Genomic DNA, 20,470 nt, shown 5'->3' with positions numbered 1-20,470 from the left:
AGTAATCAAACAAACATTGTCTCTTAAGTTACTTCTTTTTTGTATTCTATCACTTCTATCTCTAGTTATTTGTTTAGGGGAATGATTCTTTCTCACATATTTGTCCAATGCCAGTTCAACTCTTTGATTCTCCATAATTTCTCCACTTGGTAGGGGTAAAGCATTTTGTATCTTAGGTATTATTTTATGGTGCTTAGTGAGTCTTTAATTTAACTCAAGCAATATGTCAAGTGTCTCTTCATATACATATACAAACTTGTAATATTTAGGTTCCTTCTTGCTTTCCACATCATTATTCTCTACAACCTCATCAAATCTTACATTTTCAATTTCAATCATCTTGTTAGTAGATTTGTTCAAACACTTATAATATTTTCTCTTAGATGTATAATGAAGGAATATACCTTCATCTCTTTTAAAATCAAATTTACCATTCCTTGCATCCTTGTGAATATAACACCAACTTCAAAAGATTTTGAAATAACTTACATTCAATGTATGTGTTGGAAATATAAGAGGAGTAATTGAGAGGGTAGGGGTGAATTAGTTACCACAAAAATGTATCCCAAATCCCTTAGATGTCAATACAAATCAAAACCAAAATTTGTTGAAACTGAAAATACTATTGTAACTTAGTTCTAGGGGTAAAAGCACAGATCTGTGTCACCGTTTGTGATACAAAAACTTGTTTTGGTCAAATCTCATTTCTTTATCAAAACTCAATTTTTTTCAAAAACTAAAAATATCCTTTTATAGATTTCAGATTCAATATCATCATTATATAAATTTTTGAGTGTTTTGATTAGTTATAATATGTTATAATCTCAAAATATTATAAGTCGATATTTTAACATTTCAGAAGATGCTCTCTCAAAAAATGAAAAAAAAATAGTAAATCATATCAAAAAAATAAAAAATTAACATTTATCACTAGAGGAGAGAATCCTCTTCATGAATATGTAATTTTTTTTCAAGAAGGTATAGATTTGATAGGGAAGTTTTGACGGGAGGAAAAAAATGTTGGATTCTGACAAGGTCAAACTTGAGTACTTATAACAAAGAAAATATACATCAAAAATAATTATTTCTTTTTTTGTTCACTAGCTATACATGTCATCTATAAGATATTTTTAAATTAGAACAAAAAAGGGTGATTTTCACATACTTGTTTGACGGGAACTACATCCTATATTTTTTACAGTTAAAAAAGGGACTTCAAAATAAAATAAAATGAATAAATTCTTAGTCAAAAATATTATAAATATTATAGGCATAAAATTCATACAATTCTACACATTTCATTAGTTTACATCATCTTTATATTTTAAACACAAATACCATTTTTTTTGTCATTAATGTTGAACTATCACATTCTGATATCACGTTTCTTTATAAAAGGTGGCACAGGTTTGTGCTTTTACCCTTAGCATTGAGTCACTCGGCAAACACAAGAATTACTGTTACTCCACAATTACTAGAATATTTAATTCTTAAGATGTTTAGTGTTATTAACCATAATTAATTTAGTTGTAGAAATAGAAATAAAATAACATGAACACATATGACACTAGGATTTAATGTTGAAACCTAATTTGGGAAAACCACCTATTGCAACTAGTTACTATTTTTTACTCTTCTGAAGTAAGCTATGTTAGGAGCCAACCCTATTAAAGGTTGTAAGACACACTATTAGGTATGACCTTATTAAAGGATTTAATAAACATATTAGGAGTTGCCTTTTTAGAGGGATCTAGAAACTTCATTCTAGAAATGCCACCTTGTTAGAGGATTTGGCAAATAGCTATTAAGCTAACTCTGTTAAGATATTTCATACACTACTACAATTATTAGAGAGTAAAAATGATACGACCTGATTTTGGATCTTTGTTCTAGCTTGAATACTTGATCCTCCTTGATTAGATAAAACTTTTCATCTCGATCAACTTAGGATACTCTACTATCCTTCCTATTAATTTCCTTGGTTTATCTTTTTAATCCCATCCTTCACTTATTCAATCCCACAACTTGACTTTATACTTATATCTTTTGCCTTGTCAAGTTGGCTTGAATATGCTTATAAATATTCAATATTCATCCCTTAAGTTGGCTAGACTTAAAAAATAAATTCATCAAGCTAAATATGTTGATTCAATAAAATTCTTCATTAGTCGACCTAGCTCAGTCAATAATAACTTAGAAAAGACTTTCTTCAAACTTTCTTTTGTAATTGATTGAGCTTGATTAACACTAGTTCTATGTCAACTTCTCTTTGGTGCCAGAGTGAACTCGATAGATAGTATCTTCTAGTAAAATTCCCTTTGTACCTAAGTAAACTTAGAAGATCTTGTCTTTGAACTCAATTATCTCTAGAACACTAAAAGTCACTAGAAACTAAGCTCAGCATACACTGACTAGTAAAAATATTAAATTTTGTGCAACGTCAAAGGCAATATACAATTGAACAATTGTTTTCAAAAATCTCCCTCTTTGGCATTGATGGCATCATAACATGTCATAATACAACAAAATTTTAGAGAAAAATAAAAGTAAGGAAAACATCCTTACTTTCACTTTGATTCTCATCCATGAGAACTCTCTCTATCAGTGTGAACTCCCTTTGACATCAATCTCTCCCTCTAGAATGATTCTCTAATTTACTCTAATTATATTTTCTCACTCTATCAACAAACTTTCCTTCTTTACTCTTCATCTAATTAAAAAAAAAAACTCTCCCTTTATGTGAAAAGCATAAACAATCACAAAATTTCTTGATATTGATAGCAAACTCTCCCTCTTTGACATCTCATGCTAAAGATAGAATTTCATGGACTTCCCATGTACTTGATGTACTAATTCATATTCAATGTGCCCTTTATAATACTATATCAACTTGACTAATCTTCAAGATGCTTGGTTGATGCATCACTAAAACCTAATTAGTGAGATTTAGATAGGGGAATGACCCCTAGCTTACCTCTTAGGTACAAAAATGCATCCTTAGGTAATGGCTTGGTGAATATGGCTACAATCTATTCTTTTGTATTCACATATTCCAATCTTACCTCCTTATCTTGCACCAATTCTCTTAATAAACTATACTTAATTGCAATGTTATTGGTTTTGGTATGCATCACACGATTTCTGGAAATGTTAATTGCACTAGTGAAACTAGATCCGTGATTTCTTCCTTCATACCTATCAATAGTTGTTTGAACCAAATAATATATGAATAATTGACTATTACAACAACATATTATGCTTATGTTGTTGACTAAGAGATACAGTTATGCTTCTTTCTTTTCCAAGATACCAATCTCTTTCCAAGAAAGAATAATCCACCACTAGTGCTTTTTCTATCATAAATGCTTCCTACCCAATCTATATCAATGAATACTTTCAATTCAAAATTTCCTTCTTTCTTATAAAATAAACCATAATCGTCAGAACCCTTTAGATACCTCATGATTCTTTTTATTGCCATCATGTGATTTTCTTTTGGATTAGTAGAAAATTTTGCCACCATTCCAACTATTAATGCTATATTATGTCTTGTATGCACCACAAACTGACATTTTTCAATCATTGATATGTATGTATTCTAATCTACCTCTTTTGAATCATCATCTTTGGAAAGCGTATGTCTAGTAGATATAGGTGTTCCAACTATTCTAGAATCCTCCATTCCAAACTTCTTCAGTAGCTCCTTGATGTATTTTGATTGAGTAATATAGATACCATCCTTCTTCTATTGAATTTACAATCCAAAAAAGAATTTAATCTCTCCAAACATTGACATTTCAAATTCCTTTCTCATTTCTTTTAAAAAATATTTGCACAAATCATCATTTCTAGTATATAATGTATCATCCACAAAGATTTACCTCAACACAATCTTCTTATCTGGTCCTACTTTGATGTATAGGTTGTTGTTGTCATTAGTTTTTTGAAATCCAATACTTATGAGGTACTTGTGCAATATTTCATACCAGGCTTTTGGGGCTTTTTTGAGACCATACAAAGCTTTGTGTAGTCACAAACCATGTCCCTTTTGCTAGGATCAATGGAACCTTCTATTTGCTCAATGTAGACTTCCTCTTCTAAGATTCCATTTAGGAATGTTGATTTCACATCCATCTGATACACTTTGAATCCTTTGTGTGTTGCATAGTCTAGCAGTAGGAGAAAAAATTTCTCCATAGTCAATAGCTTCCTCTTGAGCATAACCATTGAAAACTAGCCTTTCCTTATTTCTTAAAACTTCTCCATTCTCATTCAACTTATTTCTGAGTACCTATTTTGTACCAATTACATTTTTATCCTTGGGGCTAGAAACAAGAGTCCAAGCCTTATTCCTTTCAATCTAATCAATTTCCTCATTCATTGCTTCAATCCATATTTCATTCTCTAATGCATCTTTTATAGATATAGGTTCAAATTTAGTAAGCAAACATGTACCTTTTAATTTGTTCCTTGTCATTGTACTAACTAATTGATCTCTAATGCTTTGCTTAGATGCATGATGCTTTCTAACATATCTAGCAAGTTTGAGCTCCTTCTTTTTGAAATTACTAGGTTCACAATGATCTTCTAAATCATTCTCAAGTCCCATTGTCTATGACTCAAGTCCATCAGATTTTGACTTAGTTTCCTCTTGTTAAAACTAAAGTCCTTTTGACTGTGACTCAAGTCCTTCTGATGACTCAGGTTGCACTTACTGCAACTTAGGTTGAACTAGATATTTTGGAGACTCGGGTGGTGAAGACTATTGATTGTCACTTTCTTGAACTTTAGATATAGTATCAAGCTCATAGTAAACAAAGTTTGTGTAGTCTTCAAGTTCCTTACTACTTTTTTCTTCATTCTTTTATGCAAACTCATAAATGTTCACATGTGCACTTTCTATCACTTTATGAGTAGATAGATTCAAACATTTATATGCTTTATTTTTATTGGAATATCTAGAAATATGTCTTCATCACTTTTCACATCAAATTTTCCCTTTCTTGACTCCTTCAGAATATAACATTTACTGCCAAATACTTTAAAGTAACACACATTAGGTTTATAGTCATACCATAATTCAAAAGGTGTTTGATTTGAATCGTTCATCAGCTAAACTTGGTTCAAGGTATGAATTGCAATGTTGATTACTTTCTTCTAGTATTTGATAGTAATGTTCTTCTCTATCATCAAGGTCCTTGCACAATCCATGACTGATTTATTCCTTCTTTTAGTAATGACATTATGCCAAGGTGTGCCAGGTGTAGACACTTGTCTTTTGATTCCTCTTTCATTGAAAAATTCATTGAATTAATTAGAAATGAATTATCCTCCTCTATCTAATCTTAAACATTTTAGTTTCTTTCCTATTTCTTTCTCCACTCTAGCCAGATACCATTTGGTTTTTTGAAAAGCTTCTAATTGTTGGTGTAAATACGTCTTCACTATTTACACTTACTTAAGTTTACTTAGGTTAATGCATTATTTTATTATTTTTATTTGTGAGACACTTAGGATTTTGCACACCTTGTTGAGTTTTCATGTAGACAACACAGGAGTACATAACTCTATTTTAGCACATGGTGTCTACAACACTGATTTGTGTGTCACACCCTTGTAGGCTTATCCTCACATCATCGCACATACTTTCATGCTTAATGGAGGATAACCCATATTTGGTGGACATGTGCCTAGTTGTATGACATATAATGGTGTTGATTACGAGGCATTCTAGATGTATCTCAAAGGCTTTTATATATAGGCACTCCTTGTGTACTCTTATCATGGCATATTGAATATATAATCATTTTGATCACACACTCTCTCCTGGTCTACAGTTGTGCTTGTGTTTGAGTTCTTAGTTCCTTGGTGAATTTTTTCCTTAGGCAAATTCTTACATTGTATTAGAGCTCTCGAAGATTTTCTCATCACATTGTTGTTCGAGACCATTGTTGCTTTAGCACCTCAGCCCAAATCTAGAGTACTACAAAAATTGGGAGTGTCTAGAGCTAGGTCTAACCTCACCATTGCATCTGGAATGCTGAACCGATGAAAATCAACTATAAAATTGGCTACCTTAGCCCAAAGTTGATCATGAGAAAATTTTTTTTTTGCAAATTGGAACCCAAAGCCCTCGTTTTGCAGTTCAGGTATGGTCATTTTTTGCAGATTTAATTAATTGTTAAAATCTACATTTTTCATTTTTCTCTATATTTCCATCACATTTTTGTGTGAATTTTTGTGGAAAATTTTTTCCCTTCAGGCACTCGACATAGAATTTTTTTTGGCAAAACTGGGCTATCAAATCTCGGCTCTGCATAAGGTATTTTATTTATTTCTCACATGTTATTCAGTAAATTTGTGGTCATATTATCTAGTAGTTGTACAACATTAGTAGTGGGCATTTTTAATTCTAGATAGTTAAAATCTGACCAGACCTCCTAATGGTTAAGCCTTCAACTCAACTAGCGTCTCCATAATACACCCACTTGCCATGTCTGTTCCATACGTTTGCCACGCAAATTTTTTTGCGACATTACCCTACATGCCACATGTATTATCTAACATGTCATCATTCTATACATTTTTTATAGTACAAAATCCCAATCAGTAGCTTAGTAAGCTTCCATGTCACCCTTGGCACACATTTTTTGCTGATGTCATCAATTTAATATGTTAAAATTGACGGTCGTTTGACCATCATAACATGAAATTTTATAACCACTACAATGGACATTTGACCGTCAAATTTAGCATCGCATTTTTTTCTCTAGACCCCTCTCCAGATAGCATTTGATTTTGACAGCCTGACTTTGCGAGCCCATAACTTGGACATCTAGACTCCAATTTGGTGCAATTTTTTTTGAATATTGTGTAAATTTTCTTGAATTTTCTAGTAGCGGTATTTTTTTCTAGTTTTGGTGCATAGATTTTGTAGAAATTGCATTTTTTAGTGACTGCACCTGCATAATCCTACTTTTTGCAACTTCAAATGCTCTGTATAGACACATTTGGTCACTTTTTTTGGTTCCATTTTTTTTGAAAGTGCATTTTTTTTGTCTACCTTCCAGATCTAAAATCATATTGTAGGGTTGTGTGGACCAAAATCTCACTTTTAGAATTAGGACTTTTTCAGCATTGTAAAGCTTTGATTCTTTTTCAAAATTATTGTAAATTTGAGTTGCAGTGATCTAGTGATAGATTTAAGCCTCGTAAGGTAGTTGTAAAAGAAAAATTAGAAACTCCACTTTGTTCATTTTGACAAGTGGCCCATTGTAAATTTACTACTTATAAAGTGCCAAAAGCATTTTTTTTGGGGGGGTCGTTTGATCGAGTGAAAATGGGTGGGGGGGGGTGTATTTTGTTTTTTGTGTCTCTCTATTGTGTTCTTTTCATTTTCTGCATCATGGGTTTTAAATGTCCTCCTTTAACTTCACACAACTATTCTACATGGAAATATATTGCATGGAGTAGATTAATGGAAAAAGGAAATAGTCTTTGTGTTGATGGTACAATTACCAAACCTATTGATCCTAAAGAACTCATTGATTGGAAAATTCAAGAGTGATAGGCTTTAGGAGCTATCAGGAGTTGTGTACATGGGGATCTTCTCTTTGACATTAAAAATTGTTTAGAATCCAAAGAAGCTTGGGATAAACTTGAACAATTGTATGGTAAGGTGGATGAAGAAAAGGGATTTCAGATTAAGGATGATCTACTTCTCTTGGATCCTAAGAATTTTGACACAATTCAAGATTATATCATCAAAGTCAATGAGTATAGGGCACTTCTAAAAGATTGTGGAAATCCCATGAAGGATGATAGGTTGATTCATCACATCCTAAAGAGGCTACCTTCTGAGTACACTAACTTTGTTTCAAGTTTTAATACTCACAGGTTGACCATGGGATCTACTTACCACAAGCCTTCCTTTGATGCATTTGTAGAGATGTTGATTTTTGAACAATCTCACTTGATGGATTTAAGACTTCTCAAGTCATCAAAGACCAAAGCTTGGGTGGCTAGTGATGAGCACAAATCAAGTCAAGGAGGGAAAAGCAACAAGAAGAAGAAGTAGTGGAAGCAAAAAACACAATTTGAGACACAACAAGCCTCCTCTCAACAAGGCAGTTCTTCTTCAAAAAAGAAGGGAAGTAATGAAAAGAAGGAAAAATATTTTGTGCATATTGCAAAAAGCCAAATCATGGCGAGCATTATTGAAAGACAAAAAGAATCGATGAGTTGGAAAACCTACTTAGGAAGAACAAGATTCAAGTGCTAGGTACTTCCAAGGATTCTACTCCAAACTTTTCAAGGGTAAAGGGCAAGCACTTATGGCAAACACAAGTTCTTCTTTGGAATGGATACTTGACTTAGGTGCCTCCTACCATATGGGTTCTTCAAAGGAAGACTTTTCTTCATTGAAGTAGTCAAAGGTACCACACATCTTCATGGGAGATGATACTAAAATGGAAGTTGAAGGAAAAGGACATGTGGAAATGGAAAATGGGGAATTCAAAGATGTTCTCTACATTCCAAACCTTAGATCCAATCTCCTATCAGTTTACCAAATCACTCACCTAGGAGATGGTCACAAAGTTGAGTCCCTTCTAGATTCAGTGATGGTGCGTAGTCTAAGAGATGATTCATTGGATACAGTGGGGAAAGTCAATGATGAAAAGAGGCTTTATTCCTTCTCCCACTTTGTGCCTAAGTCACCTTCTCAAGCCTTTTTGACTCACTCTACTTCAAACATCAACTTATGGCATGAGCGGTTTGGTCATCTTGACTTCTGCTCTCTTCAGCAACTTTGCTCAAAACATATGGTCAAGGTCTACCAAATATCAAATTTTCTAAGGGAGAGTGTTCATATTGTTTAGTGGATATGAATCTCAAGAAGCATGATAAAGGGAAGTCTTCTTGAGCTCTAGTTGTTCTTCAGCTAGTTCACATGGTTTTAGTAGGCCCCTTTGCAGTGACTTCAGTTAGTCAAGGCTGCTACATACTCACATTTGTTCATGACTTTGCAAGATTCACTTGGGTCTTCTTCCTTCATCAAAATAATGAAGTGGTTCACAAGCTTCAAGACTTTAAGACTCATGTTGAACACAAGTCAAGGAAAGCCATCAAGATACTAAGGGTGGAAAATGAGAACAGATATGTAGACAGAAGACTTAAGAGCTTTTACAGAATTGAGGGGATTGATCTTCAGAACTCACCAACATTTAGTCCACACAAGATAGATGTTGTAGCTATGAGGATTAGGACTCTCAAGACTATGGAAATTTGCATGATAAAAGCCAAGTCTCTCAATCCTACACTTGAAGTTGAAGCCATTAGCAGTGCTACTCACATACTTAATACGTCTCCTCATAATGCCTTAGATAGGAAGACTCCTTTTGAGGTGTGGTGCGATAGAAAACTAGTTGTGAGTCACCTTAGAGTCTTTGGTTGTCTAGCATGGGCTAACCTATCTTCCAAGAGTTGTAAGGCACTAGCACCTAGGCCTTGTACCTTCATCAACTATGAAGGCAATGCAAAGACTTATAGACTTATGGATCCAAAGACTCAAGAGATCTTTGTGGAGAAGGATGTTCATTTTGAGGAAAGTTCTGCCAACTTATCCTCTACTCCTCTCCACAAATCATACATAGTGGAAACTAATAGTGACACCAATGATAGTGCTTCAATAGGTTCAAACACATGGGGTTCTATTGAAAAATTCCAATGAGAGGTCACATCAGCCTAGTCTACATGCTTACATTACCATAGTGAAAGGTCCATCACAACATGGTACATCTCATCTTCCACCTATAGCTTAACTTGACTTAGGAGACAGACTTGAGGACTTACATCTTCTCATTGATAAAGGTGATCCTTCTATAGTTGTTGCACTAGTACATTTGACCACATTTTTAGACCAAAATTTTTGACCATCTAATAAAATAGAGTCGAATTGGTCAGAATATGAAAGGAAACACTTTTTTTTCTCAATACATGCCTGTGTTGGTCAAAATTTTGACCAACACGAGCTTAATATGTAAAAAGGTAATTTCTTGATGCCCATATTGAATATCCTTAACACACACATGGGCAGGAGAGTATTCTCACTAGTTTGACCTATAAATTAGCAATTTCTTTATGCCCATATTGTATATCCTTGATAGGCACGTGGGTGGGAGAGTATTCTCAGTAGTTTGACCTGCAAATTGGCTATTTTGTGATGCCCATATTGTATATCCTTGACATGCACATGGGCATGAGAGTATTCTTGGTACTTTGACCTCTATGTTTCCATGTTTACTAGTATGGATGAGATTAGTCTTGCAAGTTGATCAGAAACAATGAAACAAAGGTATTATTTTGAATTTTCTTTCTTTTCACGTTTGCATTTAGCATTTATGTCCATCATTTTCAATATTTCATGCAATGTGTAATACTTCTTACAATGGTCTTATTTATATATGCACATACTAAAAAATAACGTAAGAGAGTTTCATTATTGTATAGGAAAATTGTTGATGTTTTGCAATAATGAAATTTTTTAGTTGTTCTAGATTTTTGCCTCAGAATTTTCCATGGTGAAAAAAACTACACGTTGTCTTTACTTCTATCATTTCAAAACTGGGCAATATTCTTGAGATTAGTAGTGAAGCAATTTGTATAAATGAATGGGTTTCATTTTCTATCTCTTAAAAGCATTTTTATTTCTCGTGTCTGGTGATCTAGAGATTCTAAGCCATCCTATTTACTTCAAAAAATCAAATGGTAGTATGCAAGGTGAACACTACCTTTTTTATGGTGATGGTTATTTTTTAAATCCTTATTTGATTATACAGTGTTGATTTCATGACATTAATAGTATTTAGTTATCACCATGGTAGGAAACTATTTAGTATTTAGTTAACAAGTGACTAAAATTGTTTGGCTTTTCCAATCAAAAATCAGCTCTCAATTTTCTTTATATATACTTGAAATATTAGAGATATAAAGTTCTCACAAAAGAACTAAGGATAAATTCAGCAATTTATTATTGGTCTTTGTTCAATGAAGCAGAGACTTGTAGTCGTACGATGCAAGAGAAGGGGGGAATTTCAAAGTATACTATAAACTTTGTCTGCAAGTTTCTAGAGCTCTGCATTCCAAAAATAATTTTATAATAATTTTATTTATTAAACAAGATTGGCACATGTCTGGAGCATGGAGGGTAGGACAGTTTCAATGTGGTGTTATGTAAAAGAGTTTGTGTGCCTCATCTATGCTTCTTTGTCTTTCATACACTATTATGGTAGTTGCTACATATTACAAAGCTCCCATTTTAGTGCAATTAGGTTTATGATTTTAATGAGATCCTTCATATTATGAAGCTCTTCTTTGCTTTGTATACCCTTAGAATTACACAAGTTTTCTTCAAAGTCGATGTTGTCCCTTCATAGACAGTTTGTAATGCCTTTTTGTTGAATGAGAATATGTGAAGAGTGTAGAAATTAGATGCAGATAGTATGCTCTACATTATGCCAATGAATATTCATTTCTCTGTTCTGATTTATCTAAATTAGATAGTTTTTCCATTGCTCAGTGAATTTTTTGTTTACTTAGTTCCTCTAGTTTTCTAAACTATAGGCTAACCAAAATTTTATTGTGGATTCTAAATATCTGAATGCAAATTTGGGACTGAAAAACTATAGCATCTTAACGGCTTATGCTTCAACAAAATTTTCCCAGGTAAATTATTATGCTCAATTTCTACACAAATTTTGGTTTTTTTATGTGTTGTATAAATTATACTTTGCAATGCAACAAAATAATTTTTCAAAGTCACCATTTTCTTTGTACTAGATGATTTAGAATGAATCCATTAAAAATTAAATGACTTACAAGGAACCCATAAAAAATCTAGCCTTGCTAAGTACAATTCATACACCCTAGCAAGTCGTATGACATTTTCAAATATTTCTTGCAGTTGATGTTCTTGAAAGCTTCTATCAAGTGCACAGCTACTAGTGACCATTTTTCATCTAGGAATCATGGGCACAAATGTTGTAGTATCAATCTGTCATCTTTAATCAAATTATAATTTTCCAGTTTCAAATCCTACATATAATGTTTATCAACTCAAAATGGTACAATGTCTCTAGAGGGGATTGAGGTCGTTTCAATTTCAAATCATTTTAGAGACTTGACGTAGCATAATATAGCATACTAAAATCAAAACATTCTCTTATATATCTCCATAGGTCTTATTGAAGAACTTTGATGCAATTTTTTTAATTAGCCTTACATACAAAGTTCAACACTTGAGATCTTTTTGTTCTATTGTTATTATTTGGCCACGAATAGGTGGTTAAAAAAAGTGCTACTATTATTTATCATAGCTTCAATTCATAGGGCATTCAAATAATTATACTAAGAGAACTATGCACCAGATTGTTCTCATTACACTTCTCATAGCTGGCTAAAAAGAAATAAAAATTGCAAGAAAATATTTATTTAATTACAAGTGCATTCTTAACTACTTACTTATCTATTACTCTTCCCATAGCACCATTCTTTCTTTAGTTTGAGAGGTTGATGGCATCTTGTTTGTGGAATAACTATAAAATAGATTCATAGAACAGAGGACTTGTACAATGCTTGAGTGAAATTATCATTGAATTTTTTTTTTCAAAGCAGAGCAAAGATTGACTCATTCAATTTTTTAGTGCATTCATTTGTTGAAAATGAATTCTTGTGGTTTTGGACTTATAGTTAACTAGATGATAATGTTGTATTGACTTATTATGTAGTTACCATTATGACCACTAAATTCAGTGCTAAGTGTACTTAATCATCAATGGTTTAGACCATCTAGTTGATGATAATTTTAAAGGAGGTAAGTTATAAATACATGCTCCTAGTCTAGTCTTGTGTAGATTAGTGCCTGCAAAGTAAAAGTAGCTTCTAAATGAAGGCATTCAATCCTAATACTATATCTTAACAACTGAGCCACTAGCCCTTTATAGGTTTGAGTGAGGCAGCAAGCTTAATCAATACATCTTGCAAGGAGTGGACATTGCATAGCTAAATATCTTTCAAACCAAATGCTTACCATCTAATGTGTATTCAGAGGCATATACATGTTTGTGCCTCTTACACTCATGTATAGGCGATTATTTTGAATATAGCAGTAGCCTCAATTCAGTCTTGTATTGAACAAGGGTGTTATCCCTCATGAAGTTAGGCAGATACCTTAAAGGCATCCAATAACTAAATTAGTACATTGTGGATTCAATGGAACTTGGCATATGTTTCTAGATATTATTTTAATTGAAATCAATTTATCCAAAAATGCTATGGCTTTAATGCCATTTTGTGGTCCCATAGATCCAAGAGGTTCTCCCATGAACATTTAGTGTAGATTTTATTTCATTTTCCTACTTTAGGATAACATTCATCAAGAAGGATATATAATATGACATAGATAACACAATAAAATAATCTCCTATAGAATATTTATATCGTCAAGAGCTTAAAAATGCCTTCTTTGGAGTACAACCAACTAGTGTTGTTGCTTTATATTGCACTTTCCTGAATTTTCCCTTTGCTTTATTGAAGAAGCACTATCTTTTACTTGTAAACATTCCTATTGTTTAGTTTATCCACTAGTGGACATTAGTTCATAAGTACATTAAATTAACTTGTAATGGGATTTCTCCTAGTCTATAAAAGTTTTTTATTAAGGTAAAATAGGTTTTGAGGGAACTCTGAAACCCCATACAACCATATTTTGACAGGGATCTAGTACACCACAAAGACAAACCACTGCCAAATAAAAAGCCACTATAGACCTGCAACCCTGAAGCAACAAAAAGATAATAGCTAAAACTTACAAGGTATACAAAGAACCAGACACTCCCAAGACCCCAATAGAAGATGTCAAAGAATTACATCAAAGAATTACATCAAAGAATGAGCCTCCTAAGCAAGGACCACAGAGGAGATTTGATGGGCCCTGATAAATTTCCATGTATTTCTCCTTCTTACATTTTTTTGTTATTTTTTTAGGGCACGTTCCATCAAATTCTCCATCCATTATAAGTGCTTGTAGTGTAGGAATTAATTATGGACAAGTAGAAGCCTCCAACTGAGGGAGTAGTTAAACTCCTACAAAGCAACAATATTACAGGATAGCAGTCCGAAATGAAGTGGTCACATGAAATGATAAATAGTTATCTGCAAACTAGCTTGTTGTAATGGAAAATATTTATTCCGCCCTTGCTAGCATTGGTCCATACATGAAAATTACAATCACCACTCACCATTCCCTTTTTGTTCTTTTAGATTCATTCCCCCCATCATAGGCTCCTTTAGGCTAGATCTTACAACAACAATGAAACCCCATTTTTAGACCAAAATTTTTGACCATCTAATAAAATGGGAAGACTAGTACAAAAATAAATTGAACCATATATTAAGAATATGGAGTATGTAACTTGGACATACCAAAATAGAAAATGTATCATATTCTAATAAATAGAACTCTACTATTATAAACATTGGATTAGATTGTTTGAAGTAATAAAGGTGAACTAGCTGAATAATGGGCTAATAAAACATGCTTTATTGCTAGTGAGAAGCATTAAAAACTATATTAATGGTATGTTAGCCTGCACACCCAGATTTTGGGTCAGTTCAACCATGGAGATTCCCAAGGTCCTGTCAAATGGGTCATACCAAACAACCCTTCTATTCTATAAACCTCAATGGGTGGTCCACATTGACTGTCCAAGCAACTACATCCTCAGGGAATTGGCATAGCAGATACCTATGTACCAGCTTTTGGTGCCTTCTACATTAAAGAAACCTATTTTGAAGATATTGGCTAAAACGTTGGTTTGGTTGCCTTCTAGGATTTCTTCCACATCTATGGCATCTTCTGCCACTTTGGTGGTGTTGGGTTAAGCAGCCCCATGTAAAAGTAGTGTAAAACTCACAGCACACACACATTTGACACTACCCCAATTTTTGAGGTTGTTACACCAAAGCAACCAAACTATGTATTGTATTGCCACCAAGCATAACTATGAAAATCAATTATTCTATGGAATTTGAAATGCTTTTAGCTTGGTAGATTACATGACCTTTTCACAGATTGATTACCTTGACAATAAATTAGTTTTATCAATGTTAATTATATAAAAGCTCTTGTGCCAAATTTTAATTTGACATCTCATTTATTTATTTATTCTGGCTTGACAGTTTAGGCACCAAAAGGTGAAAGGTATAAGGAAACAATATAAAATTATAACAAACACCTTTCTGCACAACAATACAAATATAGTAGAGCAATGAAATTTAAAAGTTAGATGATAAATCAAACATAAGAATAAGAGTAGAGTGTGCCACATACGCTCAATCAAGTACAATAAAGTTTTTATTGAAAGCAAAATATGCACTAAGGAAAATATCATTTTACCCATGATAATCTTCTAAAGACCCATATGATGTTGATTACTAAATTTATTGTTTAAACATTACACAATAAATATCTATCACTACAATAAGTTTGGCATTCACATTGAGGTAGTAATATGATATACTCGTGAAGATATACTAGTAATTGTTTGTTTTCTTATTTTCAACTTTTTCTTTTATTGATATTGTAATTTTTTCCATTTATGGTTGGATTGCTAACTTAGCATAGAAATAGTATGATTTTCTTTTCCATAATTGAATAGAATAAAACAAAAAGTAGCACATTCAAAAAATAACATTATCCTATAACAACTTAAACAAGTTGTAATAGGTTAAAAATGCCACGTGTAGGATAGGTGTAATGGTATTGAACAAAGGGTAGCACATTCAAGAAAAAAAACATAATCCTGTGACAACTTAAACAAGAAAAATCGTACAAAGGTAAAGCAAAAATTAAATTTTACATGCCCATGTAGGCACTCTTCAAACCACATGTACTCTTATTAGTTTGGGTCAGTTTTAGCACATGTCCATAGATGGCCATATTTGGATTTGACAATCTGGATATGTACATATACATGTCTATGTGTGCACATGTGTGGATGTGTGTGTGTGTGTGAGAGAGAGAGAGAGAGAGGGAGAGATTAGTTAAATTCAAATGAAGGAAAACATTAATATTTAATTAAATTTGAAGATTGGTAGATAACTATCTATCATTTTGATCATCTTTTAAATAATAAAAATTCACTCCTTATTTATATGTTGAAAGTAAAATATCCTGATTTATACATGGTGGTTTTTCTATTGACATTCTATATCGACCAAATTTTATTGTTTCAGATTTTCCCTTTTGATATTTCAACAAAGCTTCTGATTTATGTTACAATATTTCTTAAGACTACCTACAGGCTTATATTACTAGTCTGCCTTTGAAGGGTTGATATCATTTTTCAAACATCTAGGCCTTCTAGAAATTATAGGATCATTTTAGTTACATTTAAAAATATTAATCAACAATTTCCATATGTGCAAATATAAACATTAACTACAACATGTCCAATTTATTTGTAGGTATAGTTTCCTGTGAAGAAAGACCACGCCTAACAATATGAACCTAGAACAAAATAATGAGATAATGGCTGCATTGTGGGCTCAATTTCGAAGAAAACCTGATAAATGTTATTGTCCTTGCAAAAAGTGTAAGGGCTTAAAGAATTAAAGAATTATGATCACAACAGACCAGATTCATTGTAGAGAATATGGTCATGTTGAAGGGGGCCACGATTTTCATCCATTGTTGAATGTGGATTTCCTACTGGAGGAACATGGAGGTGTGAATATCCAAGCTAAGGATAATACTCCCATGGAAGAAGATGATAATGTGCCAGAGGACATGATTGAAGAAGATGGTATTGGGGTAGGTGATGAAGAAGCTCACAATGATGGTACTAGAAAATTTGATAATAATGATGAAGATGGTCTTGATATACCTTTACTTGAGAAGGCATACAAGCCCTTATATGAAGGCTCCCAAACAACTCTACTATCGGCTATAGTGTTGTTGGTGAACTTAAAGGTTATGAATAGTATATCCAATGTAGCAATGTCACGTATGCTAAGGTATGTCATTTTTGTCATCTTCAATGTTAGCATACAATTACTATTCATTATATTAACAATGCATATTTGTTGTTGTAGGTTGATTAGTGAGTTTTTGTTACCACCATCAAACATTTTGCCTTGTTCATATAGAGAATTATCTAACATTATGGATTAGATTGGAATGAAGTATCAGACAATACATGCATGTCCCAATGATCACATTCTATATCATAAACAACATGAATTTTCAACAGAATGCCCTGATTGTCATGTTAGTAGATATCGGTCAGATCAAATAACAAAAAAAGTGCCTCACAAGGTTCTTCGGTACATTCCCATTATTCCATGTCTTGAACGGTTATTCAGGTGCACTAGCTTGGCACAATTTATGGATTACTATGCATGCAATAGAAGTCGGGATGACATTATGTGAATTCCTGTTGATGGTTCTACATTTAAAGAGATAGAAGAAACATGGTCACACTTTAAAGAAGAACCTCGTATTCTGAAACTTTCATTGGCAGTAGATGGTGTCAATCCATATGGAGATATGAGATCTGTTTACTCAGTATGGCCTATTTTTGTTATTAACAATAACATTCCTCCTTGGATGTCCATAAAGAGGGAGCACATAATGTTGTCAATGATTGTGCCAAGTATTTTTTTATTTTATAGTTATCTAAATTAATTTATAAATAGTGCATGAAAATGGTTATAATAATTACGTAATGTTTATGTTCATCCAATTGCTAGGTAAATACCAAGTTAAAGATATGAACATGTATATTGAGCAATTGATTATCATATATTCAATGAAAAGAAACTAGTCTTTAGAGAACTGTACAATTTTATTTTGGTTGTTCATGTTTGAATGTCAAGCTCTATAATTTTTTGCACTTAATAGGTGGTACTGAAACAAATACCCTGAATGTCCATGGGCACTATGGATGACAATGGCTTACATTGTTTGTTATGCATTGTAAGAGTCGATGATGATAATCTCAGTCCTATAAGTAGTCCTACCAATAAAACACTAACATGGTTGATCCTTATACATTGCACCTAAGCTAAGAATAGGTGGCCAACATATTTGCATTAATTTTTAGCTGATTACAGCATGGTGCTTAAACCATCATGCTCTAGATCTAGGAGCATTTTGATTGAGCCTTCCTTTTGCTTGGTTCAAACCCACCTTAAGGTCTAAAATTTTATTCTAGCTTATAGAAAGTAATCATTTAGCATGTTTGTCTCTCACATATTATTGAAAGGTACATGGGTTGTACATCTTGGGCTTGGATTGTAGCTTATACTTTAGTGGTCAATTGGATTCTTTGTAATAGTGCGATGTTTCCTTAATCAGAGTCACTTTGATGTGGAGATTGTATCTAAGCTGGGTAGTAGTTTCTCATTGGGACCATTTTTTGTTGTCTTGGTGAGTTGCGCAACAATCTTTGCATATTTTTCCTCTCATTTTCAAATTTATGTGCATATAAGAATTATAATATTTCCCACTGAACTGATAATGAGTTATGTAAAACAATCCTTTTATCACGTAGTGTTCATCTTTTCAATTGGGTCATTTTATAGGGTTCATGCACTATTTTTTCTATGATTGCAATGCTTCCTCTTGGAAAACTTTTCTTCTTCCATGTTTTACTCATAAGAAAGGTTGATAATCTTGTCAAAATTTTGATTTGAAATATTGTTATTTTCTGTATTCAACTTTTTGGTATTCCTTCTGTTATATGATGAATGTATTTTATGCTTATTTCCTTTGGTTAAAATGTCAATAATAGGTTGTCAGCACATATGATTACATTGTTGCAATGAGGGCACAAGAGAAGCAAAATATGAGAGGAGCACAAAGCCCACAAATGTCAATGAAAAGTTTAGTGTCATGATTGAGTCATTCAAGTTCTATGAGTGCATTACACCATGGGTCCTGGTGCACTCCACCATGCCTTTTTGTAGAGGACCAAGTCTAAATCTACAATCTTTGAGACAAATGCAATGTGCACATGTTATTCATATTTTATGTCAACAGGTCTATATAACTTACTACACTAGTTTGGTGATTTGCAGTTCTTTGTGTTGCCAAGAGATAGTTTTAGGCCATCCATCAAGGTAGATAATTGAAATATAAAGAGGACACCCAATGAATAGATAGTGCAAAAGAATAAAGGATCTGTAAAGATTAACCCTTGGGCACTAGCTCGAATGAATGCAAAAGAGGTTTCAAGGATTTCTACACACGTAAGGAAAAACTCAAAAGTTCTACATCCTATATCCAAGCAAAAAGGAATGCCAATGATAGAGACAGACAGTAGTTTGGAAAGTAGCAGCAGAGATCTAAGCACAAAGATCTATTCTAATTCTAAAAATCATAGACAAATGAATAAACATGGCAAATCACAATTAGCTCTCCAAGTGGTAGGCAGCAAGCCTCTATTTCCCATTGTGGCTAGTAATTCAACAATGCTTTTCAAACCTTTGATTGTGTCATCTAGCACCAACCTTAAGAGCCTTCCAGGTGATCTATGTTGTTTAAATCTCTAACACCTTGGCAACTCAATGAGCGCATGTAAAAGCTTAATGCTAACAATTATTGGATATTAATAGTTTCAAACTGTGTATAATATAAGTTTATAATGATTACTCCATAAATGTTTATTGCAATGCAGGTATGGAGAATTGTAAGGCCTCAACAAATAGGAAACAACTGATAGATATGGAAAGGAGAAAGTTCATGAATGGTGTCACAGTTATGACATTCCTCCCCCAAATGGTGAAAGCCTTGAAATGTGCACTGATCATATTGTTGCCTACTTTAAGGAATAGGTGTGGTACATTTTTATGAATTAGATATGCTGCATTTATTTTGTTATAAATGTGCTTTTTGTAGTGGCATGTAGATATATTATGAGTGGGTTGTTTGCTAGGCTTTCAAATTCTGTATGACTGCTAGTCACAAAACAAGTAACTTGCACATATCCATCTTCTGGATCTGATATGTTCTGAGAGGTATCAAATCCTTATGAAAAATGATCTTTTCTTGTTTACATTTATTGTAATGACTAATTAAAATATGTTATACTACACATGTAGTTGATGTTATATAAAAAGCTTTCATATACTTTTCACAGTGCTACTTTCTTAGGAAGACTTCAATTTATATGGTTGTTGTATGTAATGTCCCCTTTCTGTAAATGCTTGAGTATTTTCTCTGAATCAAAGATTCTAAGTAGAACAAGAAGTAGAATAGAATGCGTAACATCATGTACTTGGTCTTGCAATATTTTAGGAAATCTTTGACACATAATCTACAAATAGATCTTCCTTATTTGCAATATTAAAGCATATATCATTCCAAATAGGATTAGGATGGTTAATTTAATCATATGGAATACTAAATTTG

The sequence above is a fragment of the Cupressus sempervirens genome, chromosome 9, assembly GCF_028749045.1.
Source record: "Cupressus sempervirens isolate cs-2001-9-10 chromosome 9, ASM2874904v1, whole genome shotgun sequence".
NCBI lineage: Eukaryota > Viridiplantae > Streptophyta > Pinopsida > Cupressales > Cupressaceae > Cupressus > Cupressus sempervirens.
This window is presented reverse-complemented; position numbering follows the sequence as displayed.